This window comes from Panthera tigris, chromosome B2 (genome assembly GCF_018350195.1).
Source record: "Panthera tigris isolate Pti1 chromosome B2, P.tigris_Pti1_mat1.1, whole genome shotgun sequence".
NCBI lineage: Eukaryota > Metazoa > Chordata > Mammalia > Carnivora > Felidae > Panthera > Panthera tigris.
Genome location: NC_056664.1, coordinates 101,543,386 through 101,560,097, shown reverse-complemented (window position 1 = coordinate 101,560,097; position 16,712 = coordinate 101,543,386). Strand labels below are relative to the sequence as shown.

Genomic DNA, 16,712 nt, shown 5'->3' with positions numbered 1-16,712 from the left:
GGCATCGCCTGTTTCGTTCTCTCTTCATTTATGTGCTCTGGGGAAAGCCAGTCGCTATGTCATAAGGACATTCCAGGAGCCTGTGGATTGCCCCATGTGGGAAGGAACTGAGGCCTCCTGGTGACTGCCATGTGAGTGAGCCGTCTTGGAGGCAGACTCTTCAGCTTCTGTCAAGCCTTCTGACGGCTGCAGCCCCAAGCAGGAATCCCGAGGGACTTCTGAGTCAGAGCCACTAGCTAAGCCGCTCCCAAATACCAGACCCGTAAAAAGTTTTAGATAATAAGCGTTTGTGGTTGTAAGCCACTGAAGTTTAAGATGATCCTTTAGGCAGCAATTGATAATTCATACATCACTGATCATGTAAAGTCAGAGTTAAAAGGGACTCCAGTGATTAAGCAAGGCAGGCACTGATAGCTGGGCTCACCCTTTCCCATGAAGCCTGAAGAGATTTGATCAGAGCTGGCACATGATGAGACCCTTTTACGATCCCTGATTCTAAGAGATGCGGGGCTTGGTCCAAGTTTGCATGTGTAATTAATGAGAAGAACTCCATTTCCTGATTGCAAGCCCAGGTCTTTGCCACTATATTGTGCTACTGTCCAAAAATATGACTTAATTTAACCTTTCTAGTTTTTAGGAGATACCCATTCACTTGCTAAACATCAGTCACTCAGCTTGTTAAGAATTACTCACCTGGGAAGAAGGTACCAAAGTGTTTAAGGAAGTGGAAGATAGTTTGATTCGTGGCAGGCTAGATAACGGCCCCCAGAGATATCCAGGTCCTAATTCCTGGAATCTACACATGCCACCTTATATGGTAAAAGTGATTTTTCAGATGTAATTAAGTTGAGGATCTTGAGATGGGGAGATTATCCTGGATTTTCTGGGTAGAATAGAATCTAAATGTAATCACAACTGTCCTCTTAGGTGGGAAGCAGAGAGCAATTTGATAAAGAAAAGGAGAAGGCAATGTGATGCAGGATAAGAAGAGAAAAGATTATGTGATGCAGGGCCATGAGCCAAGGAATGAGGACAACATCCTTCCTGGAAAAGACAAAGAAACAGATTCTCCCCTGGAGCCTCCAGAAGGAGCCAGCCCAGATGACCCTTTGATTTTAGCTCACTGAGACTGATTTCATATTTCTGACCTCCAGAACTATAAAAGAATCAATTTGTGTACCAATCCATCTCCTTGTCTTGTTAGTTTGTGCGAGACCATCTTTCCAAGACTCTGTTGTGTCCTCTGTAAAAAGGGAATAATAAAATATCTATTTCACAGAGTTGCTGTTAGATTATGATCATTCATGTAAAATGCTCAGGATAGGACTTGGCTCGTGGAAGGTTCTTTATAAAGTTGGCTACTGATTTGGTCTAGACAGGAAGATTGCAACATTTTTTGCCTCCTTTCGACTAACTCAAGTAGATTACTAAGTAGCTCTTGGAATACAGAAAGGGTTGAATATTTATTAACTGTTCGAATGTCACTATCCTATCAGGCACTCCGACCCTATTGGCTTCATCTTCTCTGATCGTCTTTTCTCAAGAGTTGACTGCAAGATACAGAAAAGGCAAATGGATGGAATGACTGGAAAATAACCCCTGAATGAGAGAACTAAAGAGGGTCTTGAAGGGAGTTCTTTGCCTATTATCTGCGTTCAGGGAAAGTCACACAAAACAGGTGAAAGGTTATCCTGTTTGTAAAGATCTCTAGCGAGGGAGTGCCCACAACCTTTCCTAGTAAGGTCCCTTGGTGCAGATGAAGACTGTTCTTGATTTTCAAAGAAGACTGCACTGATGTCTGTAAGTCTCCTCTGTGGAAAGAAATAGAACGGTTTTGTTTTTGAGAACGGCTTAATACACAGTGCCGCTCAAAAGAGTCTGTTGTGAAAGTGGCCACATGTTAGTTACGGGGCCGTGTCTCCGTTTCGGTTTCAGGACCCCTGAAGGTAAGAGGCAGCAGAGTTGTACAGAGATTTTCTTTTCCTTACCCTGGCTTACACTTCAAAATGTCACGAATGAAAAAGAAAACGTATAATAAATCTATTTACTTACATTATTCGTCCCTACAACTGTTTTCTGTAGACTCTTGTATTTTCTATTTTTCGCTTCGTGGATTCGGCATTTGTATTCTGTTGTTTATAGGTACTGGTTACATCTGCATAGATGAAGTGCTCTGTGGTTTCTACCGTGAGCCCTTGGGGGGGCGGGAACAGCTTCTACACCTTTCTCTTGTATAGTGTTGGGTGGAACTTCTTGTGCCCCAGGGCTGTTTTATGATGACAGAGATGACACTATAAAACGAAGCTAAAGGAACATTGTTTACTTTTATTTTAATATCTATTTATTTATTTATTTATTTTCAAAGAACATTAAAATTTTTTTTAGCTTATTTATTTTGAGAGAGAGAGAGAGAGAGAGAGAGAGAGAGAGAATGAGAATGAGTGGGGTAGGGGCAGAGAGAGAGGAAGGTAGAATTCCAAGCAGGCTCCACGTTGTCTGTGCAGTGCACGACGCAGGGCTCGATCCCATGAACCATGATGGAGTCAGACGCTTAACTGACTGAGCCACCCAGACACCCCTCAAAGGACTATTTTTTTTTTTAAATAGGGTCTTATGTTGTTGGGTCTTTAGGGGGTGTCTCTCTATTTACAGAGTAAAGAACTGAGGAAGAAGCGCTGTATCATCATGACAAGCAACTGTGGCCAAATGGCATAGGCCAGTGATTTTCTAAAGGCCTGGAAAATCCTGGTCCTGTTGGAGATGGCCGTGGAAACAAATGAATCTGGTTCACTGACCTGGCCTCTGATGCCAGATGAAGGTTTAGCCTAAGGATGAAAGACCAAGTTCCCTTCTATCTCTGAACATGTCTCAACCCTGGACGTTGTCCTTCTCCATCACTGAATCCCATGTTCGCCCACCCCCGTGGTTAGCAGCTCATTAGAGGGGGGGTGCATTTTTCCTAATTTAGCCTGGAATGGCTGATGCTTGTTGGGCTAACCGGGTGTGATGCCTGGTGCAGGAACAAAGTCAGTCTGAAGTCAGTTGACCAGGATGTCTTTCTCTCCGATGCAGACTCAACTACCCAAACTGATAATGGAGGCAGACATCTCTTAATTGAAGCGGCCTTGTTTAGCCAACAGAGATTGACGGCCGAGGTGGCATTAGAAGGTTTGCTGCCTCACAGGTGCCATCTGATGGTGGCAGTTGAGCAGAACCTTAGTAGGTCTTTGGTGACAGCTTTGTAAGACACTGACTATAAGCCACGCACAAATTACTTTTTTATTTAAACATTTTTTAATCTTCATTTTTCAGAGAGCGAGAGAGAGAGAGACAGAGACAGAGCATGAGCGGGGGAGGAGCAGAGAGACAGGGAGACACAGAATCCAAATCAGGCTCCAGGCTCTGAGCTGTCAGCACAGAGCCCAACGTGCTGCTCCTACCCATAAACTGTGAGATCGTGACCTGAGCCGAAGCCGGACGCGTAACCTACTGAGCCACCCAGGTGCCCCTCTTTTTCATATTTAGATGCTCTGATTGTACAAGGTAGGTGAGGAATGAACAAAGGCACATCCAGAGGGTGATGCTCAACCTCTCTCCAGATAAGAAGCTCAAATCAGCTTTTGCTTTTGTGGGGAATCAAAATTTAATATATAATCTAAAAGCCTCCCAGCTTATGGAACTCAGTTCACAGGTTCTAGGAGAGAAGATGAAACTTTAATTTACCTTTACCCTATACGTGGAGAGATACTGTGCATAACCGCTTAAACCAACAGCTGGTAGATTTTGATGCATTTTTATCTGCTTACACAAGATCAACTCCCACCATAAACACTGAATTCTGTTTATAACAGAAGGGCAGGATCCGCGGGTAGCATAACCAGAGCGCTCCAGGCTCTTTTTCCCCCCCCTTTTCTCAGAGACTCCAGAGGAATGTGCCTTTGTACCGCCTCACGAGCATCCCTAAATCATGATTAATTTAAAGCCTTTTCTCTCCTTAGGCCTGACACAAGCAACCGCTTTTCTGTCACATCGATTTTTCTGTCCTTGCAGATTCGAAGCCAGGGTTGAGTCCTCCTAACAGGGCGAGTTCTCTGACAAGGAAGTTTTGCAAGCAAATTTACAGCTGGAGTCAAGCTCGTCAGTGAGGGCCAGAGGGGAACTGTCGCAATCCACTGGGTAAGTATGCATTTAATAGTGTTTATCCAAGCAAGTTTGTGATTTCTTCACTCTATGCAACAAATATGTTATTTGTAATACCTATCTTCTCTAATCTAGGTGTTTGAAAAATGCCTCTAACGTGTGTGGGCTAGAATAGATTTTGTTTTTCTGTGGGCATATTCATTTAACAAGGGCAGCCTTTGAGGAACGATCAAAAACTGTTTGTCATTTTTCCAAATCATCTCTCTCTGCAGTGACCATGACTTAATCCTGAAGGAAAACAAGGTAATCTTTTCAAATAAACATTCTCAAGGATGTTTAGAGGGAACCCAGTCGCTAGTATGCAGAACCCTCCCCGTGACTGAAAATAGTTATATCGAAGGAATCCAATGACAGTAAGTTGGAGTGTTTGTAAGCATTTGGTATTTTCAGATGATTGACAATAATAAGCTAAATTGCGAGCAAAGACGTGTGTGTGTGTGTGTGTGTGTGTGTGTTGGAAGAGTCACTTGGGATCTTGTTTCTCAGTGCTGTTGGTGGAAAATGAGGCACAGAGTGGTTAACCACTTTCCTTAGGTAAGGGAGCTGGTGAGGAACATTGGTGATATTTAGAACCTAAGCCCATCAGCTTTCCTGGGGCTCACCTGCTTCTGGTCAGAGTGACTAAGGGATGAAGAAACATTTGATCATGATGTAAAAAGGGAGCTCTGAAACCACAGCAATTGGTTAGTAAGCAATGCAGCTTAGTAGTACACGATTCCTAGTCTCAAGGAACTTGGCATGAAATAAAAAGAGGAAAGGCTCAGTATGGATTGAATAAACAAAACTTACTTGGATGATAGAATTAATTAAATCAATACAGACCAGGGGCATGAGAGTTTATCATATTACTGACAACATTATTTGCATTACAATTTTTTTTTTTTGCCAGTCTTTTCCCTTCTGGTCTCTGCGCTCTTGAAGGACATTTGGGCCTGAAGTCCCAGGACTTAAGGCTGATCCCGGCACAGATGAGGACAGGAAGAGGTGAGTGAATAAATTTGGTCTTGAATTTGATATTTTTATCTCCCATTGTTTGTGGGCCTGATGTTCTCTAATTTATCATTTGCTATTTAAGATGCCCATACATTCAAGGCATCTTTTTAAATATGTCCCCACCTATACATGACATAATTACATTATTACCTTGTTAAAAATCTTATAGCTGTGCTGTGCAGCAGAAACACAATGTGAGTTTTAAATTTTCTAATAGGCACATTAAAAAAGTAAAAAGAATAGTATAGTTCATTTAACTCAACATATGTAAAGCCTTGCCATTTCAGCAAGTCAATTAATATTATTCATTAACAGAATTACTAATGAGATAACTTACGTTATTTTTTTCATAGTAGGTTTCTAAAATCCAGTGTGCATTTTAACTTAATGGGCATCTCAGTTCAGACCTACTTTTTTTTTTTTTAATTTTTTTTAATGTTTATTTATTTTTGAGAGAGAAAGACAGAGCACAAGCTGGGGAGGGGCAGGGAAAGAGGGAGACACAGAATCTGAACCAGGCTCCAGGCTCTGAGCTGTCAGCACAGAGCCTCACACAGGGGTAGAACCCGCAAGCAGTGAGATCATGACCTGAGCCGAAGTCGGACACTTAACCGAATGAGCCCCCCCAGGCGCCCCATTTCAGACCTGCTTTTGACTATGATGTAGATTACTGCATTTCAAGTCAACAATGTGCACTTGTAACGGCTATATTTAGCACAGAGCTAGAGTTCACATGTAGGTGTAGGCAACGTTTTCCCTGCCATTATGCACGTTCTCAACCCCTGTAATTCAGAAATAATCCCATCCTCAGTCCCCTGTGTGAAAGCTGGGTGACCAACCATCCTGATTTACCCAAGGGTTTTCTGGGACACAGGACTTGCAACTGTAAAGCCAACACAATCTCAAGCAAAACCAAACGGCTTGTCATCCCACGTGTAAACCATGCCTGTCCATCCACACATTTTATCCTCTTGGCCACAGTGAGTGGATCAGATTTAGAACATATACACCTGCTGCCACTTATGAGATTTTGTGGGAACCACTGGGGAAAAGACCCTCACTTTCTGCAGTAGTTATTATATTGAGCTTCAGCTAACCTTCTTTACATCATGAGGAGAGAGCCTGGTTGACAGAGAAACCAGTTCCTGGATCCAGCCTTGCGTGAAGCTACTCTGCCCTTGAGCTTTTCAGTAAGACAAAAAAGGGGTTTTTTTTTTTTTTTTTTTTTTAAGAAGCAATGGAGATCTGCTGTTTGTTCCTCTCCTGTCTCTTTCTCTCTAGCTCTCAGACCTTTGCCTTTGCTCACGTTTGCGAGTGCTTTGCTCCATTGTAGTGACTCTCACGACGGATCATAAGTCTCATTCTAGATATTGGAACAATCTAAAGTTCATGAGATCTCCAACCCATGGGCTAGGGACCCTTGGGAGATTGTGGAGTTGTAAGGTCAGCATCTGAAAATCCGTCCATCCATTTACGTCTTCTTAATCAATGAATACTAAAAGTGAAATCATTAGCATGTGGAAAGATAACACTTTTCGACAGCTCCAGGAGAAGACTGAGTAGGCATTCAATAGATATCATCGAGCTACTACTATATAACTTGACAAGGTTAAGTGCCTTATATGAAGCATTTAACACATATTATAGCATAGTATTTAGACTGGACTATTATCCTTGTTGTTTTGACATAGAAAAATAAATTTATATATATATATATATTCTTTATTCACTATTCATTTAACACATTTATTTTTTAAACTATTATGTTCTCGATGACTTTAACATGTGGTGGAGAAAATAAGCTTACAAATATAGCCTACGAAACCACGCATGAGTAAATAAAGAACTAGGAGACGCCACTGCAGAGGAGAGGACGAGAAGCACCTGAGGTCAGAGGTGGGAATGGGTGCAGAAGGGACTCTGACACAATCGGAGAAGCTCCCACAAGCATGGTGCCTGATGCCTAACACAGCAAAGTGTATCTGCTCTATTGCAAATGTCTTTACCTTTTTCAGATGAGAGTTCCATTATTTCACAATGACAAATTTTACTTTGTTTTTCTGCATCATGGTGACATAAGGTCATGTTCCCAGGGTTGTGGAATTGAGCCCCACATCAGGCTCCTCGCTGAGTGTGGAGTCTGCTTAAGATTCTCTCTCTCTCTCTCTCTCTCTCTCTCTCCCTCTGCTTTTCCCCAACTCGAGTGTATGCTCTCTCTTTCTCTCTGTCTCAAAAAAAAAAAAAAAAAAAAAAAAAAGTATTTGAGGCTGGAGTTTCCTTACCTGTGAAGTAAGGCAGATCAACCAATTCATCCAGAAGAGTATCCCTTTCAAAGTTTAGACACTACAAAGACTTCATATAGCATCCTCTGTTTCTACATTTATGGGCCTTCTGTTAAGATAACATGTCCTACAAACCACAGTCCAGAAGCCAGGCATTGCAGCTTGGCATCAGCTCAGCCTACGAGAGAAAAATTCCATCTCGTTTTATTTACTTTTTTATTTATTTTTAAATGTTTGTTTAATGTGAGAGAGAGAGCGAGAGCAGGGGAGGGGCAGAGAGAGGGGGAGAGAGAGAATCCCAAGCAGGCTCCGCACTGTCAGCACAGGGCCTGAGGCGGGGCTCAATCCCACGAACTGGAAGTTCACGACCTGAGCCGAGGTCAAGAGTCGGATGCTTCACCCACTGAGCCACCCAGGGGTCCGTCACCTCATTTTATTTTTACAGAAGTCACCAGATCATCCCTTTGTAGCTGTAACATCTCTTCACTTAAATATAGCCTAGGACAGACTGGTGAAGATTTTGTTACTGGTGGCAGGTTACTGATGGCAGAAAGAGTTTCAGAAAATGCCTCAATCTAGCGTTACTAGATTTGCAAGTGAATAACAGTGAGTTTCATCCAACGTATAATAAATATCCTGAACTTTCCCTGTCCAGAAGCAAAACAAAATTGAAAGAACTCAAACCTTTTCCTATGGACCTAAGTTGGAAGCGTATCAAATTCTTCATCTTAGAATTTAGACTTTTCGAGAAATCTGCTTTCTTGTTATGTTTAATTTGACTACGCCTGGGAATGCATTTGTGTGCGTAGTTATGATGTCAGGTAGAGGGAGAAAGACACAGACAAAGGGCGGGGGGTGGTGAGGCAGGGGGGTTGTGTGCGTAGTTATGATGTCAGGTAGAGGGAGAAAGAGACAGACAAAGGGCGGGGGCGGGGAGGGTGGGGAGGGGGGAGACTGTTGTGCTGTGTTCCACAGAGTTTAGTGTAGGTCTACAGCTTAAAGATCAACATCATCTTGAAGATGACATGAGAAAAGGAGAAGATAGAAAGGGCATAAGTGTTTATGGACCACATTGGTGCACTTAGCCTCTGACACTGGATTCTTTTGATTTCAAAACAGTTTTTAATGTTAGTTTCATTGTTTTGATGTAAATGAAAATATCTCCTGCTTTATGAACAAATGTGTCAATTAATACGCTGTATCTTAATAAAGTAATATACATTCACCTTAACAACCTTGGAAGACCCTATCCAACTTTTACGAACTGAACGTTTTCCCTCACTGCAGGTTGAAATTGACATTTTACTCCTCTGCAGGTGAGCATGTGACAGTTTCGGCTACATGGTAACTCAACACAAGGGTTGTATACTGGCTATTACCATGCTCTTCCAGATTTACTGTGCCTTTTCTTTTTTGAGAGAGAGAGAGGGCACAAGTGAGCAAGAGGCAGAGAGAGAGAGAGAGAGAGAGAGAGCAAGAGAAGCCGGGATCACCCCAAGCTGGGCTCAGTTCACCCGAGGCAGGGCACCAGCTCACAAACCGCAAGATCATGACTTGGGCTGAAGTCAGATGCTTAACTGACTGAGCCACCCAGGTGCCCCCAGATTGTAATATTTCTTAAAAGGACATTGCTGCAGGATTAAACCCAGAATACTTACTGTGGTGCACCTGGAGTCATCCTATTCATGAGATCATAGTCACAAACCTTGTGATACTCATCCAAGGCCATGGCATCCGATATCTGTGTTTCTAATTATTGGGTAACACTAGTGTGAAAATCTCTGAGATTTTCCCCCTAACCTCTGCTACCTTAAATGTAGCCAGCATGCCTTCATCCTACATCGTGATTGGCAGATAAAGGCCAATGGAAGGTGTCACTAAGCATTATTAACAGAAACTGGCACCAGCAACTTCCTGTTTAATGTGACTGTAACTCCTGCTATTGCCATTATCATGACCATTTATTAAGCATTCAGGGCCTTCACCGTATCAGAAGCAGGTGTACCTCTAAGTTTGACGTTCCCTCCATCTCTTGTGTCCCCTTTTTGTCCCTTTTCGCCTCACTGTCCTCACAGTTTGGGCTTCACTTGCTCAGGTTGTGACTGTGGCTTCAAGGGGGCCCATTTTTATCTGGCTGTAAAGCCGAGCAAACTAAACTTGCAAAACTGTTCTGCCACACATTGGAGCCTCTTCCTGCTTGGAATTTATATATTAACAACTTGCGAAGTCTTCGAAACCGAACTTTGGCACAAAGCTGCATCCCGACTGTGGTGCACCATGCTGCTAAATTTCCACACCAGTGTCACCTCCTTGTCACCTAACCCACAAGGCTATAAGTAACCCACAGCCAGAATTTTAGGTTTCTTTCTTCCTTCGTCCAAAGGAAAATACCAGGCTGTTGTGTAAAAAAATGTGGCTCGGAGGTATGGTAGCATGAGCCAGGGGGTTATTGGTTATGGAGATCCTACTGCCAATCCTGTAGGACGTTTGCCTCCTCTACCTCCTGTCTGTTCTCTCTTGAATACTTTCTGCCCTCCAGCACATCACTTCTGCCAAACCAGAGAAGCAGTGAAAGGCTATATTGTTTAGCTCACTCATGTGGAGGCTGGTATAGAGGGACGAGTCAAGCTTGCCCTGAGTTCTGCTCTGTCAGTCCCTGTCCCTGTCCCCATTGTCCAACAGCACACCCTGGCCCATTTCTTCTCTCTTTTTTTTTTTTTTTATGTTTCTTTATTTTTGAGAGACAGAGTGTGAGCGGGGGAGGGGCAGAGAGAGAGAAGGAGACACAGAATCTGAAGCAGACTTCAGGCTCTGAGCTGTCAGCACAGAGCCCAACGTGGGGCTCGAACTCACAAACCATGAGATCATGACCTGAGCTGAAGTCCAATGCTTAGCCGATTGGGCCACCCAGGCACCCCACCCTGACCCACTTCTTAAGCAACATGGCAAGAGAGAGCAGGAAAACCTCCTTTGTTTGTCTGTCATTCATTCATTTGAGGTAAAGTGCAGTTTACCTCCTAGCTGCAAAGCACCAAGCTCTTATTCTGAGCATTGTGAAGGAATACAACATCTGGTTCCTGTTCTGTATGGCCCTTCCAGTATGCCCCCCAGCCCCCTGACTTACAATCTAAATAGTTAAGCTGCAGAAGGCCCTTCCTCCTTTGGAAATGTCTACTGGATTATAAAAACTGGGGGAATTGAATTTAGCAACTTTTCTAGATTTGCTTTCTTTTGTGAGGTCTCTCACACCTCACATAGCAACCAACCTGCACTGTTTAGCATCCCCTGAACCCAACCTGCCCTTGCCAGCCTGCAAAACTCATTGAAGCCTTGCCTTCTGTACCCAGCAGCCCGCACTGCTCCCTATCACTTGGAAACACATCTTTCTTTTTCAAAGCATATTTCAAATATGCCTTCCTTTCCTCTGGGTAAAATTCTCTTTTGCCTGTGGACTCAGAGAAAATGCCAGAGAAAACACTAAACGTTGGAATCTAAAGGATCTCTGCCCTTGGGCTTCACTGTTTACTAATCATGTCCCCCTGGAAAAGTTACTAGGATTCTCTGAGCCTCAGTTTCCTCATCTGCAAAACAGAGATGATAATACTGCAAAAGAGGTATAGCTTTTTGATGAGGGTAGTTTAAATATGGCCTAACTCCGTATCTGGCTCTTGGCACTCCCCAAATGTTAGCGAATATCCCTTCTTGGAAACCTCCACTATTAAATTTCTGTTTAGATAGCTGTTTGCAGGATTAGGCCCTGTGTTCGATTCCAAGTCACTTAAGAATAGGCATCATGGCTTATCCATGTGGGTTTCCCTGTAGCCTTGCACCATGCTTTATACCTAACAGATGCTCAGGAACCTTGGACACACCAAGGTGTTACTGTAAAAATATAAATGATCATAGATGTGTGAAGAGCCAGGCACAGTGGGTGAAAAGCAGATCTGGGTACAAAGCCCAGTTCCTTTAAAGCCTTTGCTGAGCTTGGCAGGGTTCTTAAGGGTAAGGTAGTTGCAGGGAGAAAGTGGCAGTCTCTGTGTGCAGGCTCATATTATTTAGGGCCCCAGGGTGACCTCTCCCTGGGATCACGGGCAAGATGAATCAGGAGAAGAGAGAACAGAGATGGGGCCAGCTGTTCTCAGATCTTAAGACATCCCAAACAAGAGGGAGAGACTCGGTTTTTCCAGATTAATCTTTGGTGATTTATTCCTTGGACATCATTTAAAAGGAGCATTTTAAAGTAAATTAATTGAACTCTCATGACCTTTTACCCTACTTGTATCATCAAAAGAAACTAGATCTTGAAATTAAAAAAAAATGCTTGATTTATTTTCTGTGACTTACAAACTACCGTGGGATGTCAGTTTTTCAAAATTCTAAATAAAAACCCCAGCCTTTTCAGCAGTTCGTTGAAGCAGCCCAAGTTTGAAACATCCCAATGTTAGCAAATGAATGTTGAGTGAGGGGTGTCGTATGTGTGGGCAAATGATAAATATATAATCTAAGACACACAAACATGAGAAAGGATTGGCTGTCTTTAAAAGAGTCATTTCCCCTTTCACCATACTGACTCAATGATATTCTTGAGTTCACCTCTCTCTGACAATACTTGAGTAAATTCTCATTAGTAGAAGCCAGTGTTTTTTGAAGTGCAGGTAACAGTCAGTCTACTAGGGAGCTGCAAAACCAATTTAGTGGGTTTTTTGTTTGTTTGTTTTTGATTAAAGGAGTAGAGTAGTATAGAGAATAAAATAAAATAGAAAATATCTGAATGCATCATATAGTAAGGATGTATTTTATTTTGTAAAACTTTCGTTTGCATTTTATATATGAATTATGAAATGTGTTTATGCATGTAGTGAGTTGGGATGTACAATGTAATTTTCACTGTGGACATATCTCACAAATGTTGGAAGCCTCTAAATGTATCTGGCTTCATGGTGGTTTGTTTACAAATTATTCAGTGATGGTGATAAAGCTCTGGCCAATGAAATGTCAAGGGAAGTCTGGTGGGAAAGGCTGGGGTACAGGTGTGGGGTATGGGAAAAGATTCTTCACTCAAATCATGGTGCACCGTATAGCTGCTGTCTTTACTTTTATTGGATATGGTTGTATCTGTACGTGTTTTCTAGAACTAAGGTACCATCTTGGAACCACAGAGAGAGTTCACATGAGATCATGTTGAATAGACCAAAGTGGAGGGAAGATGGAGGAAATCTGGGTCTTAGGATTTTTGTTCAAATGTGATATTAAATGCTTCTGGAACTATTCCAGCTCTGGGCTTGTTACATGAGATAATAAATCCCCTTACTGTTTAAGCCACTTGAGTTAGTGTTTTGTTACTCATAGCTGAAAGAATCCTGAAGGATAAAGAAAGCTTATGTTAGGAAGTGCAAGTAAATCAAATACTGATATATAGGTCTGGCAGAAGGAAAGCTTGAATAGGTAGAGGGGGGTCAGATCATGAAGGATTTTGAATTTCTAGTCCAAGCATTGATACGGAGATAGCACAGGCTTGTGGTTTTGAATACAGACTCAGGAGTAGATTGGGCTCAAATCTGTGTCCTACTCATGAGGTGGGTTGCCTTGGGAAAGTAATAATTTTTTAATATTTATTTGTTTTTGAGAGAGAGACAGAGACAGAGTGAGCACAAGCAGCAGAGGAACACAGAGAGAGGGGGAGAGAGAGATTCCCAATCAGGCTCCTTGCTGTCAGCATGGAGCCTGATGTGGGGCTCAAACTCACAAACCGTGAGATCATGACCTGAGCCAAAATCAAGAGTCAGTCGCTTAACTGACTGAGCCACCCAGGCACCCTAGGAAAGTAATTGTTTTGAGCAGTGTGTTGGAATATTTATTAATCTGGTGCCATTGTCCAGGGTGGATTGAAAGTTGGGAGAACCTGGAGGTGGTGGAACTAGAAAGAAGACTGTGTTGACAAGCCAGCAGTGAACCATGAGGCTGTGTTCTGGAGGTGGAAAGAAAACCCACAGGAAGGAGGGTTAAGCAGGTGGACTTGACAAACTGGGTCTGGGAGATGGGGCTTGGGAAGGACTCAAGTCTGGTACTGATTTCAGTGCTGGAATCCTCAAGTGGGGAAGGGATGTGTGTGGTGGGGTGGGCAGGGGGTAACTTCCCATGATCCCCTTTACAGGATGGCACTGTATGCACTTATAATTTCCTCATCTCAAGCCCACGTTATGGAGGATGTGCTGAAGTTCCGAGAAGTTAGGAAGCCTCTTCCCGAATGATACAGTAAATGGCAAAGCTCAGATTGAATCCCAGGCCATTTTTACTTCCAATCCCTTGAGAGTCACCCATGACCAATACATGAAATAGGGAAATCATTAGAAGGTGAAGAGCTTTTAGTGAGAAAATGGAATTTAATAGATCCATAATACAGGTAAGTAAATAAAGGAGGGACGGTGACTAGGGCTTGAAGACAGACATTTTTTAACTGAAAAAAAATTAAAAGTCAGGTAAGAAAACAAAGACAACAGAGAAGCCTGAGGGAAGGTTGTGAGGACAATGAGAATGGCATTGAGGCAATGAGCTCCAAGGGAGAGTGTGCAGAGAGAGATACCCCCACCCTACCTGGGTGTCACTTCTTGAGTGAGGAAGGGAGTGAGGGCTGAGAAAAGGGCGCTAGATACAATAGTAAGTGGCTTCCCGGTGACTTTCGAGCAAGAAATCCCAATAAGCTTGACAAACATATGTGCTAGATTATAGGATATGGGAGTGAGCAGAGAGAGACTACGGACCCTTAATGAAAAGTCACAATGCAAAGTAAAGATTTGACATAAGAGGGAAGATCTTTTCTTCTTTAAAGTAAAAAAAGATGGAGGAGGGAGCAGAAATAATCTGACGATACTTTAGAAAAGGAGAAAAGAAAAGGAGAATAACTGATGAAACAGAAATCTATAGAAATTTAGAGGGAGGGAGGGAAGGAGGAAGAGAGACAGAAGAAGAGGAAGAGGAGTCATCCCCAGCAAATAGGAAGAAATTTACTTTTTGAGAGAGGGAATGGAAGCAATTTGTGTATCAACTGCTTTGTAATTTAAAAGAGGTGAATATGAGTATAAGACCTAGGGATACATATCCAGGGATCGGGAGAAATTACTGGCTGTGACTTTATCCTACAACACCTAATGCCTTCAAGAGACGGTGACAAGAAAATAGACACCTTGCAGTGGGTGTGGAATTTGCAACCAATGATTCAAGAAAATGATATAGGGCTATAGTAAATGCACACTGAGGTGGTTGGTGTCCACTCTCTGGAGCAGGTTCTGAGTGGTGCTGTCATTGGAAAGGGCTGAGAATTCTAGTCATGGCTCTGCTGTTATTAGTTGGAAAGTATTTAATTTAATTTAATTTAATTTAATTTTATTTTATTTTATTTTATTTTTATTTTTTACCTTTTAAAGTTTATTTATTTTGAGAGAGTGAGAAAGAGAGAGAGAGAGAGAGAGAGAGAGAGAGAACCAGAGGGGCAGAGACAGAGAGCAAGAGAGAGTGAATCTCAAGCAGGCTCCCACTGCCAGCTTGGAGCCCGATGCAGGGCTCCAACTCATGAACCATGAGATCAGGACCTGAGCCAAAATCAAGAGTCAGACACTTAACCGACTCAACCACTGAGGCACCCCTGGAAAGTCTGATTTTTTTTTAATGTTTATTTTTGAGAGAGAGAGAGACAGAGACAGAGACAGAGCATGAGTGGGGGGAGGGGCAGAGAGAGAGGGAGACACAGAATCTGAAGCAGGTTCCAGGCTCTGAGCTGTCAGCACGGAGTCCAACGCAGGGCTCGAACTCACGGACCGTGAGATCATGACCTGAGCCGAAGTTGGATGCTCAACCGACTGAGCCACCCAGGCACCCCTGGAAAGTCTTATTTAAAAAAAAAAATATTTATCTTCTCAGAGCTAGAACAAACAATCCTAAAATTTGTATGGAACCACAAAAGACCCCAAATAGACAAAGAAATGTTGAAAAAGAAAACCAAGGCAGGAGGCATCATGATCCCGGACTTTAGCCTCTACTACAAAGCTGTAATCATCAAGACAGTATGGTATTGACACAAAAAGACACACAGACCAATGGAATAGAATAGAGAACCCAGAAATAGACCCACAAATGTATGGCCAACTAATCTTTGACAAAGCAGGAAAGAGTATCCAATGGAAAAAAAAGACAGTCTCTTTAGCAAATAGTGCTGGGAGAACTGGACAGCAACATGCAGAAGAATGAACCTGGACCACTTTCTTACACCATACACAAACATAAACTCAAAATGGATGAAAGGCCTAAATGTGAGACAGGAAACCATCAAAACTCTAGAGGAGAAAACAGGCAACAACCTCTTTGATCTCAGCCGCAGCAGCTTCTGACTCGACACATCTCCGAAGGCAAGGGAAATAGAAGGAAAAATGAACTATTGGGACCCCATCAAGATAAAAAAACTTCTGCACTGCAAAGGAAACAATCAACAAAACTAAAAGGCAACTGATGGAATGGGAGAAGATATTTGCAAGTGACATATCAGATAAAGGATTAGTATATACAAAATCTATAAAGAACTTAATCAAACTCGACACCCCCAAAACAAGTAATCCAGTGGAGAAATGAGCAGAAGACATGAACAGACACTTTTCCAAAGAAGACATACAGATGGTTAACAGACACATGCTCAACATCGCATCATCATCAAAACCTCATTGAGATACCACCTCACACTGGTCAGAATGGCTAAAAGTAACAACGCAGGAAGCAATCAATGTTGGCGAGGATGTGGAGAAATGGGAACACTCTTGCACTGTTGGTAGGAATGCAAACTAGTGTAGCTGCTCTGGAAAACAGTATGGAGGTTCCTCAAAAAAAATTAAAAATAGAACTACCCTATGACCCAGCAATAGCACTACTAGAAATTTATCCAAAGGACACAGGAGTGCTGATTCATAGAGCACAGGTACCCCAATGTTTCAACAATAGCCAGATTTTGGAAAGAGCCCAAATGTCCACCAACTGAAGAATGGATAAAGAAGATGTGGTTTATACACAGAATGGAATACTACTTGGCAATGAAAAAGAATGAAATCTTGCCATTTGCAACAACATGGATGGAACTGGAAGGTATTAGGCTGAGTGAAATAAGTCAGTCAGAGAAAGACAGGTATCATATGTTTTCACTCATGTGGAATTTGAGAAACTTAACGGAAGACCATGTGGGAAGGGAAGGGGAAA

The 16,712-nt window shown here is 42.5% G+C and overlaps 1 long non-coding RNA gene across 3 annotated transcripts in view; it reads left to right on the top strand.

Moving 5' to 3' along the window:
* Window positions 1-3,472: 3,472 nt before the first annotated feature.
* LOC102953084 overlaps window positions 3,473-16,712 on the top strand; it is a 79,122-nt gene continuing 65,882 nt past the window's right edge. For all 3 annotated transcript variants that reach the window (XR_006217822.1, XR_006217823.1, XR_006217821.1), the window contains exons 1-3: window positions 3,473-4,176; window positions 4,413-4,443; window positions 5,090-5,184. This is a non-coding gene — a long non-coding RNA (uncharacterized LOC102953084). The remainder of the gene's footprint in view (window positions 4,177-4,412; window positions 4,444-5,089; window positions 5,185-16,712) is intronic.